The sequence below is a fragment of the Pelodiscus sinensis genome, chromosome 1 (assembly GCF_049634645.1).
Source record: "Pelodiscus sinensis isolate JC-2024 chromosome 1, ASM4963464v1, whole genome shotgun sequence".
NCBI classification, from domain to species: domain Eukaryota; kingdom Metazoa; phylum Chordata; order Testudines; family Trionychidae; genus Pelodiscus; species Pelodiscus sinensis.
In genome coordinates, this window is record NC_134711.1 from 38361814 (window position 1) to 38377841 (window position 16028).

A 16028-nucleotide genomic window follows, 5' to 3' on the forward strand; every position below is an offset into this window, starting at 1 on the left:
TCCAAAAGAGGAGACTTTTCTAAAATTTGGCCCAGTGTAGATGGGCCAAATTTCAGAAAAGCTTCATCCTAAAAACTATCGGGAAAAGGTACACAAATTGTGCTCTGCAATTTGCGTACCTTTTCCCGATAGATAGGTGTAGTCTAGACATAGCCTAAGAAATGTTATATTAAAGACACGTGTTTAAAAAGTGAGAAGCAGAGTTTTACAGGTTTGGATGGTGAAACGAGACATAGTTTCAATTAAAAATGGATTTGACATATTGAAATATTTGGGCAAATCTAAACATAATCTTGTCTAGATCAGGAGTAGGAACCTTTTTTTGGGTTAGGGGCAACTGACCCACAGAAAAATTGTCTCATAAAAGTGAGAAGCAAAAAACCACACACACATCTGGCCCCCAGGTGAGAAGTAGAACAAAAAAGAGAGAGACACTTTTCTTATTTCCCTTGAACTCCAGCCCTGGGGTGGAGTGGGAGGAGTGCGGAGGCACAGGGCTTACCCCGGGACTAAACTAACTTTCCTGGGGCTAGGATTAAATCCTTGTGGGCTATCTTAAGGCATGCCATGGGCCTGCAGGCCATAGGTTTCCCATCCCTGGTCTAGATCAAAAGGATATTTTACTAGTGTGAGTGTATCCTACGCTGCTATTACATCTGTTGGTATGGATTATATGCATTAATTGGCAGTAGGAGAACTTTGCACAAAAGATGTTTTTAAAAGCTCAGAAGTAAAAATGGGGGGAAATTTTGGAGACACTTTTTTTTCATAAAAATGGAGATTGTGACAAACATTCCATGAATTTATGTTGAATTTAGTGTATTGTTCACTTCGGGGGAAATTAAAAATCAAATCAAATATTCAGAAGGAAGTGAAAAAAAATTAACCAGATTAAATTTTGTGCCAGACTTGGCCACATCAGCAACTCAGCTCACACCACTTAATCGTGCATTTACACAGCATAGTTTCTGTACCACCAGTAGCCTCTTCTCCAGACAAGTATTTCTCATTGTGGTGTTTCAGTGGCTGCTTGAAGTCTAGTTATACTTTAATACAAAGTAAAGGGGAATAGATTATTTTTATTGGGTGATTGTTTTTTTAAAGGTCTGCAGTATACAGGTGCACACTGGACAACTTGGTGCACTGGTAGCTGCTATTAATTTCATTTTAATTTCACAGCATTGACAGCACAGCCACATATCATGAAGTTAGTAACAAAGAAAAGAAAGAAGAAATATACATTTTTGCATTGTATGAAAGTTCTTTGCCATCTGTGAGCTTTGTCCATGGCCAGAGATTTTATTTTCATCTCACTGCAGTAATCGTACAGTAAAATCCTTCATTGCAAAGGAGGCAAAGGAAAATGTGAAATCGAAGTGAGAAATTGTTACCATGGGTGGCAGGAATTTAAGCTTCTTGGACACCACTGCTCCATTTCCGCTCTCACGGAGAGCACAGACACAGCACTTAAGGCACAGAACATCCAATATGTTTTTAAATGTTCTTCTTAGTGCTCTAGCATGGCTGGCTTCTGTTTCTCTGCAGTGGAGCACTGAAAGCTTCGCTGCCATTGTTTTCATTTCTCCTCGAACCAGCCCCTGTGAGAAGCAAGGAGAGATCCAGCTGAGCCTCCCCATCCCCTGAGGAAATAAAATATAGGTCTATGTAGCACTTTAAAGACTAACAAGATGGTTTATTAGGTGATGAGCTTTCGTGGGCCAGACCCACTTCCTCAGATCAAATAGTGGAAGAAAATTGTCACAACCATATATACCAAAGGATACAATTTAAAAAAAATGAACACATATGAAAAGGACAAATCAAATTTCAGAACAGAAGGGAGATGGGGGCGGGGGGGAAGGTAAATGTCTGAGAGCTAATGATATTAGAGGTGATAACTGGGGAAGCTATCTTTGTAATGGGTAAGGTAATTAGATTCCTTATTCAGACCCAAGTGTAAAGTGTCGAATTTAAGCATGAATAACAGTTCAGAGGATTCTCTTTCAAGTGCAGTCTTAAAAGGCTTTTGAAGCAGGATGCAGGTAATTAAGTCGTTGAGACAATGTCCTTTCTAGTTGAAATGTCAAGAAACTGTTTTTTCTTTGTGATCCTGTCTGATATCTGTTTTGTGGGCATTGATCCTTTCGGTGCATGATAGCATAAATTATATTTCTGGATGCACAGGAATATGTGTTCTTGATCTTGACATACCACACTAATACCAACCCTGGTACCGTCCCTTGCAACAAACCCCGTTGCCAGCTTTGTCCACATATTCACTCTGCTGATACCATTATTGGACCCAACCAACTGAGTTATAAGATCAAGAACACATATTCCTGCTCATCCAGAAATATAATTTATGCTATCATGTGTCGAAAGTGTCCGGCTGCTATGTACATAGGACAAGGGTCTCAGACACTTCACCAAAGGATCAATGCACATAAAACAGAGAATCCTCTGAACTGTTATTCATGCTTAAATTCGACACTTTACACTTGGGTCTGAATAAGGAATAAAGCATGTTAATTATATAAAACAAACACAAGGGCTATCCACACACCAATTACTTCACATGCATATTCTACCCTCTCATGTCACCCTTTGCCTGTTGTGGTTTGTTTTTTGCCTTGTATTAGATGAGGTCAGTGGAGCAGAGATCATGTTAAAATAGATGTTTGCATATGTCTCATGATACAGTGACAGCATGCCGGGGTACTGCCCACGTGAGAATAATTTCTTGAGCACTTACTGACTTTAGAAAACTGCTGCACAACTTGAGTGTATGATGATGGCCCAGAAGGCTTTTCCTATGCTGATATTTTAGATATGCAGGTTATTCTAAATGCCACTGAACAGGGTCAAAAAAGCAATGTAATATACCACCCTTCCATGCCTGGGGCTCCTAGGTGCTACAGTGACACAAATGAATAATAATAATACCCTTCCATACCATATACAACTACCACTCCCTTCCCACCTGTCTACTTAAGGCTGGGCTGGGGAACCTTTTTTAGGCCACTGACCCACAGAAAAATCAATCAGGAGCTGCACACACGTGAGAAGAAGAAAAAAATATTCCTTACTGATGTGATCCTCAAGTGAGAAGACACTCCCCACATTCTCCTTCCACACCAGAGCCTAGGGGAGTCCAACTTAGGAGTTCTTGTGTGCTCCAGCCCCACAGTGGGGCAGTGGTGGGGCTGAAGCACCAGGGCAGGCTCCCTAATGGTAATGGGGGCTCTAAGTCTTGGGGGGGCTGATCCAGTCATGCTGAGGACTGCATTTGGCCCCCGGGCCTGAGGTCCCCCACCCCTGACATCAGGGGACTCTTAACCGTGAGCAATGGCACAAGTGAATCCACATCTGTTACATATAAAAATAGAGGCATTAGACATGCATTTACCTCATTTACTCAAACATTTGGGAGCATATGCAAAATTTGCAGGCCTACTTTTAGTGTTCAGCTTGAAAATTGGTCCCTCAGAGTTTGGTTTCCACCTTCAAAGTGGGCTCATTTCACTCAAAACTATTTTCAGCATGAGACTGAACTCTTTGTGATCCATACAGGATCATCTGTTGAAGTTGTACCCTATGACACCACGGTAGTGGGCGCTCAGCATCAGGCTGCATGGCTTAGCTGGGCTGAATGCAAACCCACCTCAATCCTGTGGATAAACACTCGGCGTGGCAAAGCTGTGCTGTCACTGCTCATATTTCCAGAGGCTACATTACTAAATAGACTAGCATGAGAAAGTGTGTGATAGCTGCATAGTGTGTAGAGGTAGCTTTGGGCTCTCACTGCTGAGTTGGTGTGACATGGGCACAGGCTCAGGCTCATCATCCAGGTAAAGCTGATTTGAATGATGCATCCTCCAGGCAATAGACCTCTGTTACCATGTAATGAAAAGCGTAATTCTTCCTGTAATGGAGCCTAGAAAGCAAAATTGTAAGCACATTTTTTTTTTAAAAAGACCTTTTAAAATATACTTAGAAAAATGAATTACAGGCAAAATAGATTTTGCCTAGGAGTCCCTGTTGTAAAGTTTTAAAAGTAATCGTTTAATCATTTTTATGGGTGATGTTGCCTGGGGGATGGAAAAGATTGGTTGAGAGGCTACATATACCTCTGCAGTTTAAAATATGTATTTGTGAAAGATGTTGCTAGACCTGGATCCAGCTCTACGCTTTGCAAAGGGAGTGCACCTTCATCTTACAGGGATAATATTCTAGGCCTATAACATTTTGTCACTTGAGTTAGGTCAGTGGGAGTTGCAGGTGCCCAACCCATCTGCATTTCAGGTCCTGTGTGTACCATAATTGTCAATCGTTTTTTGTATGGCCACCTACAGGGTTTCTTCTTTGAACAGCTACCGTGACAGGGCTTGTTGTTAGGCACAGAAGTGTCTCTGTTGCAGCAAGAGTTATTTAAAACGCCAAGACACTGATGTGGCCTACCCTGCATATTCCCAGAATAGTGGCTATTATTCCTAGGTTATCCTAGGCAATTGAAGACATCTGGTAGACTTGTCAGAATGTTACTTCCGATCACACAAAGCTCCCATCTGTGCTGTCACATCCATTCAAAGTTTCTGATGCAGAGATGATAGACTTCAGGAACCTTCACAAAGATATCCAAAGAATTATATTTTTACCATTAAAGTGGTATGTCATCCTATCAGATCTCTCAGATTAGATACCAAAGGGGCCTCTTCTCTGTTGTGTTTCAGCAATTCTACACTGCTGAAATTCCATTGGTTTTGCCATCATGGTCAATCAGGGAACAGAGTGGAAATCAGACTCTGAGGTTGAAGAAGTTTTAAAAATACTTTCAGTAGACAGTAGGACCCTAGGATGGTGACTCGCAAATATTGGTACTTTAATTGTTTTGTTTTGGGACTTATTAAAAGAATACCTTCCTATGATAGCCCTGACTCTTTGGTTTGGAAGAAGGATCAGAAATCAACATTTTAAGGTAATCAAAATGGAAGGAATCTGGAGAGGAAGAGATTAATGCAGCAGTAAGAGACCAGAAGTGAATGGAAGCTCTTCATACTCTCCCTTCTGCTTCCAACCTATTCCGAGCAATCCTGTGGACTGGCCACAAGGAAGAAAGGAGTTCTGTGCCTGTTGTTCCATATCAGCTCATCTTAGAACCTTAGCATGCCACTCAATTCAGTCTTTTTCTTACGCTGCTTTATAATAGTATAATTGCACATTGTTGCATTTCAATTCTGCAAAGGAGCTACAGTCTTATTGTTAACAGTGCTCAAGGGGCACAATCAAGATTGGCCTCTTCTCATACTAGACACTATACACATTCACAGACACAACTCTTGCACAGAGAGCTTTCAGTTTCTCATGAAACAACAGAAAAGAGGTAAGTGTAACAAATAGGGAAATTGTAATGACAAGGGAAGGAGGATGAGGATAATGATATGCAGGCTATGCAGCTGATATCATGGAACTATAATTATGTTCACAATTTGATTGTTCCAAATAATGGATTTTTTTAAAATGGCAAAATAAAATCGTCTAGTCCCCAAGAGCGGCCCAACCAGCACATCGCTCGCTGATTCCTTAATATGTAATATGAAAATGAGTTTCAGGGAGGAACTTGAGGGAACAGAGGGAAGACACACCTTTAAAAAAATCAGGGATGGGGTCCCATGTGCAGGGAGGCATAGAAGATAATAGAGTAAAAAACTTCCTCTATATATTCTTTTTGAACGGAAGCCTCTTGAAAGCAGTCTTCAGAGACTGAGTTTCTCAGTATTTAATGCAATATTATTAATGATAATTTAATACCAATCTTCAATATGGAACAGACTGTTCCCTTTATGTTGAGAAGTACCATATTTGACATAAGGGAGTCGCAATCTGGCCTAATATTATTATTACATTCCTTAAAATGATTTGAATAATAACAGAATCCTCACAATAGAAATCTGAATGAAAATTACTTGCACTAAATTTTCATACTGCTTTGTAAATCAAAACTTTGGTCATTAGAAATATGATTTCCTATGGAAAATTCTGAAACCTTATTATTGAAAAATAATTTCTAGACCTCCAAGTTACAAAGGAAAATGAAAAATGGAAACAAAGGAGAAAGAATTAACCTTTTTGTTCAGGTCACACATCGAGGGGATGTAAGAATAGAAAGCTTTCAAATACAATAAGATTGATGCCCCACAGTATTGACCACAATAACACCCTGATAAAGTGCCATTACCACATCAAGCAACAGATTAAATAAACCCCAGAATGGTCATTTCTTGGACTCTACAGGTAAAAACACATTGCTACAAGATGTGTTGTGTATGTAGCACAGCCACAAAATAACATTCAATGAATCTTCCGAAACAAAAAAATGGAACTCTGATTTATCATTGTCATATAATATCAGGTCCCCAGAGAAATTTTGACAAACATGGCGCATGACCCTAGTTTGGAGAGGTAATGGGGTTGGGTATAGTGGACTATTGTATTCACGAGGTCACAACAGATTATCTGATTGTCCCTTCTGCCTTTCGGTTCTGTCATTCTGCGATACACCTGCAATAATTCCCGTGATCTCAATGAAACCACTTGAAGAATAAGAATCACTTACTTTGAGTAAGGATGGCAAAATATGGCCCCAAATCAGTCACTTTTCACAGCTGCTGCTCTTGCAACAGCCAATCATCTTTATTTTTCATGCAAAGAGCTCAATAATAATCATTTTAAACAGCGGTGACTTGGGTAAAAAAATGTGGAGTGGTTGTGCAGAACAATTGATACAGCGCTTCACATGATTTTATTTAATCTTAGGGAGGCTATGAAATATGGGCAGGAAATAAAATAATATTGGCTATATCAGGGCAAAAAAAAATCCCAAATATATAGGATGACCATATTTCCATATGCCAAATACAGAAAACCTGGTAAAATTGCTCTGATTTAAGTGAGTTCAGCAGTACAAATGTTCAAAATAGCATTAAGTTGAATCAGCCCCCATTAAAAGACACATTGCATTAGTATCTGACTATATATTTTATAATGTGCATCTGCAAATAACAGCTAATGGGCTGGATCCTGTCTGCCAGGGTTAGCCCCTAGTAGGCACCGATACCACCATGTCTACCTGCACCTCCGCAGGTCCGGGGGATCGCAACTCACATTGGGCACAGATCCTTGCCAATGGGAGCTGCGATTGCCTGTACTTGGGAAGCGCAGGTAAATATAGTGGCAGCAGTCCAGGGACTAACCCTTGTGAACTGCTGTTGTTTTCTTGCCCACCCCAATCAAGACAGTGGCCAGCTAGGGCTGGGGCTCACCATGTTATGAGTCATTAGACCCAGTAAGTAGCTCCCCTGCTCTAAAACCCTCCCCCCTGCACTTTGCTGCAGCACCAGACAGTGCGGGGGCGGGGAGGAGCCACGATGGCCACTAGCCTCACTGCAATGGACCCAGGAGCCACCAGGGGGGTGGGCACACTGGTTGGCTGGCAAAGCCAGATAGACCACCCCCCCCCCCCCACCAGGAGCCACCAGCCAGTGGGGTGCTGGGCAGTACATCCCCAAACTCCTGCAATGAGCTGCTCCCCTTTGCCCTCCTGGAGAAGCTGCAGCTGGAACAGTGACTTCCTTGCCACCATGGCCAGCCCCCCAGTAACTTCCTCACCTCCCAGCCCCCTGCCCTGAGTCTCCGACCCGTAGCATTGACTCTTGCACCTCCACCTTTGGCCCTCAGCCCCCCAAACCTCCCACCCTCTGCTCTGAGTCCCTTGGCCTGCACCTCCACACCCTGCCCTGAGTCCTGCACCTCCCTACCCCCTGCCCTAAACTTTCCCAGCACAGGATTCCAAAACAACTGGAAGACAGCCAGCTGCTGGTTGCAGCAGTTATGAACGATACTGCAACCAAGACCAAACATCTTTCCTCTAGTTTGACTTGCAGTTTTCACCATACGTTGTTTCCCCAGCACATTTAGCACCATCAGAATTTGTATTGGTATTGTCTGCACAAAGCCCAACATGCTTTTTACTAAGAGAAGGCTTCTCAATCGATATAGGAATCCGCACTGCGTATCAGAAGTTTCACATGGTAGAGAAGAAAACTCAATAATGTTTGTGTTTACCCCATCAGAGGGAGCAGTCAGGGATCATGTGCTCAAAGGGTAGCTGAGGAGGCAGGGAGGGAGTAGCAAATGGCTGTGTGTAGACAGGGGGGATACCTCAGGGTTCAGAGAATGGGTATCAAGAGAGGCTTTGTGGTCCCCCTGTTCCCAGAGGGCTCTGCCATCCATGGAGATGGGTCCTCCACCCCTGTGGCTCTTACTGGCTGTGTGAGTAAAGGGGGCTGGGAGCTGAGGGGCAGCTTCAATCCCCTCACCAGCAGCAGTGGCAGGAAAGGAGGGAACAGCACAGATATCTGTGCCATGGCGCCAGCCAGGGGAGCAGCTGGCCTGCTCTATCCAGCTCTGGCTTCCCACCTCCAGACTGGCCAGAGGGCAGGGAGAGAGGAGGGGTGGGTCTGTCCCCAGGACTGCACTGCACTTCCACTGAAGTTTGTGGGGGAGGTGGGCAACATTCCCAGTGCCGCCCAGCTCTGCCCATGGAGTTGGGGGCTTCTGCTGCATGGGGAGCGCCAGGGATCCAGGATTTAGTCCCGTTGCTCCCAGCTTCAGCTTTGCTCAAGTGGGGACTGGGATTTCAGCCCCTCAGCTCCTGCTTTCAGCCCCACAGGGGTTCCCAGGGCTTGTGGCTTCAGCCCTTGGGTGAGGGGTGTGGGGGGGGGGGGGATCAGGGCTGCTATCAAGGAGGGGAGAGGCATTCTAAGGATCAGGGCTTCAACCTGGGGGTGCTGGGAATTCATTGTGTGTGTGTGTGTGTGTGTGGGGGGGGGGGGGATCAAGATTTCAAGCCTCACAGCAGGAGCTGGAGATCATGGCTTCAGTTCCAATGCTTGAAAGGGCTGGCAGATCTCCCACCTTTGGAAACCCTGCTTTAGGGTGCCCATGGGGAGAGCTGACACACACCCCTCATTTACACCCATACTCTTAAAAGGGGTGGGCAATAGCACAGTGACAGTTCACCAGGGTTAAGCCCTGGTGGGCCGCTGCCACTATATTTACCTGCACCTTCACAGGTACAGGTGATTGCAGATTCCCATTGCCCAGGAATAGCGATCCACGGCCGAAGGGATCTATGGGTATGTCTACACTACAAAGTTAATTCGAACTAATGGACGTTAGCGGAGCGCTTAGTTCGAACTAGGTAAACCTCATTCTACGAGGACTAAGCCTAGTTTGAACTTACTAGTTCGAATTAAGGGGTGTGTAGCGCCTTAATTCGAACTAGTGGGAGGCTAGCCCTCCCCAGCTTTCCCTGGTGGCCACTCTGGCCAACACCAGGGAAACTCGTATGCCCCCCTCCCGGCCCCGGACCCCTTAAAGGGGCACGGGCTGGCTACGATGCCCGTGCCAGGTGCAAGCCTGCCAGCACCCAGCCAGAAGACCCTGCACCTGGCATGGCTCGAGCCAGCCACCCGATGCCCCCCAGCTCTCCCCCTCTTCCTGGGACCAGGCTAGCGGCTCCTGGGAGCTTGCCCGGGACCGCAAGAGGTGGGCACCTGCCTGGGCTAGTGCGGACATCGTGGACCTCGTCCACGACCTCCGCACTAGGCACAGGAAAGTGGCCGTCTAGGGCAGGAGAGCTGCCAGCCTGGCCACCCAGGAGCAGGTGTGCATGAAAATCAAGGTGGTCCACTGAGACCCCTGACCCTGAGCCCTGAGCTTACAATGGCCGTACTGGGTCAGACCAAAGGTCCATCTAGTCCAGGGTCCATCTAGCGGCCAACCCTAGGGACCCTGGAGGGCATGGACCGAAGACAGTGACCAAGCCATTTGTCTCGTGCCATCCCTCTCCAGCCTTCCACAAACTTTGGGCAGGGACACCACTCCTACCCCCTGGCTAATACCACTCCATGGACCCAACCTCCATGACTTGATCTCACTTCTCTTTAAACTCTGTTCTAGTTGTAGCCTTCACAGCCTCCTGCAGCAAGGAGTTCCACAGGTTGACTCTTTGCTTTGTGAAGAACAACTTTCTGTTACTAGTTTGAAGCCTGCTACCCATTCCCTTCCTTTGGTGTCCTCTCGTCCTTCTATTATGGGAACTAATGAAGAACTTTTCTGTATGCACCCTCTCCACCCCACTCATGCTTTTATAGACCTCTATCATATCCCCCCTCAGTCTCCTCTTTTCTAAGCTGAAAAGTCCCAGTCTCTTTAGCCTCTCTTCATATGGGACCTGTTCCAAACCCCTGATCATTTTAGTTGCACTCCCCTCTCCCAGCCTCTCTCTTCCCCTCTCCCACCTCTTTTTCCCAGTCTCCCCCAGTTTTGTTCAATAAAGAGAGATTCTATTTTTGACACCACGTTTTCTTTATTTTGTACATCAGGAAGGGGGGCTAGGGAAGGGTAAGTGGAAGGAGGTGAGGGAGGAATGGGGTACGAGCCCACGATGGGGAGGACTGGGCTGGCTCTGCAGGCTTCTCCGGGTGGAAGTTGTCCTGCAGCCCCCCGATTGCCCCTTCCCTCTGGATGGCAGCCTGTGGCAAGTGCAGCCAGGGTGATGGCCGAGTGCTGTGATGTTCCGCGTGTGGGCACTCAGGGCACTCCAAGCCAGGACTGCTTTGCAAGCGGGGAACCCCTGAGAACTGTCTGTCCGGGGTGGGGGTCGGGTCCCTTTAAGCACAGCCCTCGGCTATCCTGAGGCAGCAGCTCCACACTCTAAGTCCTCATCTGATGCCCTGCTGGCACTACTTCCGGTCATCCTTAACCCCGCTTCAGGGTCCACTCTGTGTGGACATGCTAGTTCAAATTAGCAAAACGCTAATTCGAACTAGTTTTTAAGTCTAGCTGCGCTAATTCGAATTAGCTTAGTTCGAATTAACTAATTCGAACTAAGTTAGTTCGAATTAGCGCTGTAGTGTAGACATACCCTCAGGTACTTAAGGGACTGGCTTAGGAATAAAATATAAAATAATCAAACTCATCTATTGCTAGAGCTGGTGTGATGGAACGGGCTGGGTCTGGGCACCGCTGAGGGCATTAGCTCATGGCAAATTGCTCAAAACCAGGGCTACTTACAGCCCTTGACTGGAGACCTGTCCCAAATAGGCCACAAACCAGTCACGCAGAGCGCTTCGGCTGCCAGTCTGGCCAGCAGGAAACCTCAAGAGCAAAATCCCTCAGACACCTCAACTCTCCCTGTGCCGCAATTAGCCCCAGGCCTTACACACAGGTGAGAGGTTATAAAACCGAATCTCACCACCTCCGAACAGATCCTCCTCGTCCCGAAGAACCAGCCACAATCCATGGTCAATGTACACTTTAGATCTTACCCACAAGAGCACACTGAACCAATCCTTTAGAATCTAAATCTAAAGGTTTATTAATAAAAGAAAGAAAAGGTTGAGAGCAAGATTGTTAAGGAGAATACATTACATACATCAATTACCAAGTTTTTGATGCAGTTTCTTAGCAAAGCTGTTACAAACTGCTAGCTTAGAAGTTTCTGGTGTACATCCTATATTAAGATGGGTTAGCAATCCTTCCTGGCTCTCTGTCCCTAGCAAGGATGCATCTGGAATCAGTAGCAAGATTGAAGACAAGATGGAGACACCCTCATGGCATTTTTATATTCCTGGTGTCTCCCAAGCTGGAGCTGGTCACATGATCAAGTGACCTATCTGTGACAAGTATCAGAGGGGTATCCATGTTAGTCAATCTGCAAGAACAACAAGAAGTCCTGTGGCACCTTATAGACTAACAGATTTATTGGAGCATAAGCTTTCATGGGCAAAGACCCACTTCGTCAGATGCATGTTATTTCGAAATAACTTTGCTGTGTAGACGTACCCTAAGATGGCACAGGACTTCTCATTGACCTATCTGTGTTTCACATGCCAACAGCCATGAGGCACTGGCTAGTCTGCAGGCTCCCAGACACATTCCTCAGGTGTGTATTGGCCACTCTGAGAGCCATTGTCCATGAAGCAATATATCCATTTACTGAACTCTCCTTTCTCACAATAGGCAGTCCAGCCCCATTGCTCCCTCCCAGACAGAGAACATTTATAGTACAAGAACAGAGCCCATATTCATAACTTCACATACAAACATCATACAAGTACATGTATAGCATACATAGAATCAGTAGAACATAAGCTTTCATTTGACACCTGAGATGGCCCACTTTGTACAGAATTTGGGGCAAACACAACCCATGGGTGCAACAATGATCTGTCTGCTCCCCTTAAAATCCAATAACATGACAGCTGGTCAAAGATTTTTTACAAAATAAACATATTTCCATCACATTTCTATCTGAGAGGTTGAAATCTTAAGTGTTTAAAACCAAGAGGGTGAGGAATTGAATAAAATGCCTGAAAAGGGTAAGTTAAAAAGCACTTAGGTGACACAACAAAGGAAAACATTTCATACAATGAAGCCTCTTATATTAGACAAAGTTGCGATAGCCTGAAAGGCTGGCATAAAAAGATGGAGAAAAGTTGTTATCTTGCCATAAACTCAAAACAAGGGGCAAAGCTTTCAAATTACAGCATAGCAAATTTAGTTTAACTCTGAGGGAAAAACTTTCTGTCTGTAAGAATACTAGATCAATGGTACAGACAGCCTTGGGAGGTTGGGGAAGTTCCTTCATTGGAGGTCTTCCAAAGAAGACTGGATGCCCATCTGTCTTGGATGGTTAGACACAACAAATCCTGCATTTTGACAAGGCATGAGACTAGATGATAATTGTAGTTCCATCTAACACTATGATTCTATAATAATAAAAAGGACTTTAAAATGAGAGCAATTTCTATACCTTTTCTACAAGAAGCCATCTAACTCTTTTCATACTCAAAAACTGTCAAATAGAAAGTTTCCAGAAATATTCAATGTTTAGTAGAATCCAAACCTTGAAAAATTAAGCGCCATAGATCAAACTGTGAATCTTTATCATAATGCATATAAACAAGACACCAAAGTTAAGTGTTCAATTGAGTTATCTTAAGGAATCTTTCATGTCACTTTTTGATGAATCAGTAATACTGCTGACTGATTCGCAGTGTAAAAGCTAATATTTCTGGATAAATGAAAGTGAGAACACATACTTCCTGGAGTTAACATATTTGTAATATCATAACAATGCTGGAAGATTGCAACTTACTTTTCAAGGTATTATGGAACTCCAGGCATCTTAATGCACCAAGATTATATAATGTATCCAGATAAGTTGAGACAGTTGTTTGAAGTTATTATTTTTCAGCATAACAATTGAGTACTTTCTCTCACCACTCTGAATTGCAGCTCAGAAATGTGTAGAATTGCCTACAATGCAAAGTTGTTAATTAAAAACACTAGCTTCTTTGAAAAAAACGGGACTGCCTCAAGGGGAAACATATACTAAAAATGGAGTAAGATGTAGTGACCCAAATTGTTTTATATATTTTCTTAAATTTCTTAGGTTCAGACATACTTAAAGACCCAGACTACTTATCTGTAGTTAGAATTAAGATTGTTATTGATTTTTTAAGTACTCAAAATTAAGGTACTAAATGAACATTAACAGAGCATAGGATTTAATTGTCTTTAAAGTACTAAAATAGCAAGAGTGTTTTATGTGATATGTTATCTATAGACCAAGTGCCACCCACCTGCATTAATTGTTCGGGAACCTGATGGAGCCAATGATAAAAGTGTGACAGTCCCAGAAGCAAGGCAGGGAGACACGTGATAAGGACAGAAGGTAACTCCCTCCCCTGGGAGTCTCTGGCATCCAGTTGCCAGTTTTTTTGGGGGGAGAAGATTACTGATTGGTTAGCATTCCCAATATGGGGGCCATGTGGAGCCTCTTTTGGCTCCATTCTAGCAGACCACCTGAATTAGGAATGGGAACCCAATCTGACAAAAGATGTGGGCCTAATTGATTAGAGGGTCAGGGAAAGAATTTTTTCTCTCACTTGTTCATTGGCAAAGGACCAAGTTTTTTTTTTTGTTGTTTTTTACCTCCCTCACAACATCTTCTAGCCACTGTGGATTAAGTTGGAACTAGCCTAGCACTTACCTGAGGTGTTGGAGTGGAGGTGTTTATTCATCACAACCTGTGGCCAGTTTCTAGTGTGGTTAAGATAATAAAATGGAAATGGACATATGTCTTTACATATGTTGCTTTTGGAAATGCCAGTAGCGTAGGGCAAAAGTTTAAATTGATTAAGCAAGCAGCAAGGTAAGGGATGAAACATGTCAGGAGATATATTACTCTTAGAATGTGCTACTGGTTTTTAAAAAGTGATTATTTAGAAGCATGTATAAGTGAATAAAAACCTAGAATTTTTGTTTTGCATTAGTGTTTATATATATTCTGACAGACCCAGACCAGCTGACTGCCACGCCCTAATGGAGGGAAGGTATGCTGGGCTCCGAGTAAGCAGTTTCCTCTCCCTGAGTTAACAGGGCTGAGCCTAGTGCAGTATAATCAGACAGGCCCTTGGAGTCAATTAAGAGCTTGCTGCAAGCAACAGGCTAATGAGGGCACCCATAGCCCATTAAGGCCTGCTGGGGCTTGTTTATAAGGACTCCCTGGAGGGAGGGCAGAGTAGCCCAAGATCTGAGAGTGAGAGGTGTTTTGAGTGAGAGCTGAGAGTAAGGCAGAGTGTCATGGAGGAGCAGGAGTGACTTGCTCAGGTACCAGAAGAAAGGTACTGGGAGGGATTGTTTGGGGAAGTGGTCAGAGAAGAAGCTGTCAGATTGAGAGTTGCTGCAGTCTTAGGGTTGTTGGCCCAGAACCTGGAGTAGTGGGCAGGCCCAGATTCCCCCCATCCTTCCCCATGACATTACAGAGTCTTCCCCTGAGAGGGGAGACCAGAACTATAGAGGAGCTTTCCCCCCCAAAAAACTTGGACTATCCTCTGATGAGTATGGCTCAGTAGGCCCTTGCCTTTAGAAAAGAAGATGCTGTGTGGAGGGTCACAGTGAATCCTGTGGCAAATACTGAATAATAATGAATAATAATGAATCCTCCAGATATTATTTCTAACTTTTCTGATTAGTCTTTCCTTCTATATTTCTATTTACAGTTGTTTATATTTGGTTTGTTAGCTCTGTATATCCACACTAGAGGCTGCAGGGGAGACGGGGCCCAATCCTACACAATACTGAGTGTTTCTGGCGAAGTGCTGAGCGTCGTTAACTCCTATTGACTTCAGTGAGAGTTGAGGATGTTTATCTGCTCACAGGAGGTAGTTAGCCCCCTTGCAGGATTGAGCTTTCATACGGCAATTGCTTTCCACAACCTGAATTGCTCTGATGAGGAAAGTAGGCAGGTTTATTAAAATCACAGGTGTCCTCAGAAGTGCCTTTATTTCAGAAAACTACATAAACATGTGGAAGGGGAAGGAGCACTAGAGACAGGCTCTGGTTGGGAGGTGCTTACTGAAGGCAGATCCCTGCCTGCTGCAGCCCTAGACTGCTTATAGTTGCAGGTTGCTCCCTCCATGTGGCTCTCAGCTCCGAGAGGGGGAGAGGCTTGTGCTGCCCACATCCCCCAAGCAAGTCTCTCAGCTCCTATTGGCTGGTTGTTTCTGGTCAATAGGAGCTGAAGATTGGACATGGGGCAGGGAGATAACCCAAAGCTTCCCTTTCCCTCAAGAAGTAGAGTCACAGGAAGCAGCCCTGTGCTTAAAACAGTGGCAGTTGTGCCTGAGGGTCCTGGCAGGGAGGGTCCTGGCAGGGAGGTCCACATGTTGGATCTGGTGGCTTGGTGGGAGGTTTCTTGCCCACTCCTGGTGTATCTGATGGTGAAAATCTCCTGGTACTGAATAGATAGAGGCATTGATATTGTCTTTTTAAATCTATCAGTCCAGTGCAAGGCTTTTTTTTTTTAATAGCAGCTGAAACCTGAACTTGCACTTGGTCATTCATATGACACATGCACTGAATTCAAAAAATGTTTTGGCTCAGGAACGGGTGCAAAA

General features: G+C 44.5%; 1 protein-coding gene and 1 long non-coding RNA gene across 7 annotated transcripts in view; one reads left to right on the plus strand and one right to left on the minus strand.

Annotated features, from left to right (window-relative positions):
• GRM8 (glutamate metabotropic receptor 8) overlaps positions 1-16028 on the plus strand; it is a 570836-nt gene that overhangs the window by 188876 nt on the left and 365932 nt on the right. The window contains exon 1 of one of the 6 annotated variants that reach the window (XM_075928375.1): positions 14668-14739. The exons of 4 other annotated variants lie outside the window; for them this stretch is intronic. The gene's annotated coding sequence lies outside the window, so the exon portion shown is untranslated. Of the gene's footprint in view, positions 1-14667; positions 14740-16028 lie in introns of those variants that run through there. One more of the 6 variants, XM_075928383.1, reaches the window with a different exon arrangement.
• Positions 1087-13846, minus strand: LOC142829262 (uncharacterized). The gene is made up of 3 exons (XR_012903700.1): positions 13710-13846; positions 13223-13383; positions 1087-1598 (listed from the first exon to the last, which is right to left on the minus strand). It is a non-coding gene; the product is annotated as an uncharacterized LOC142829262 (long non-coding RNA).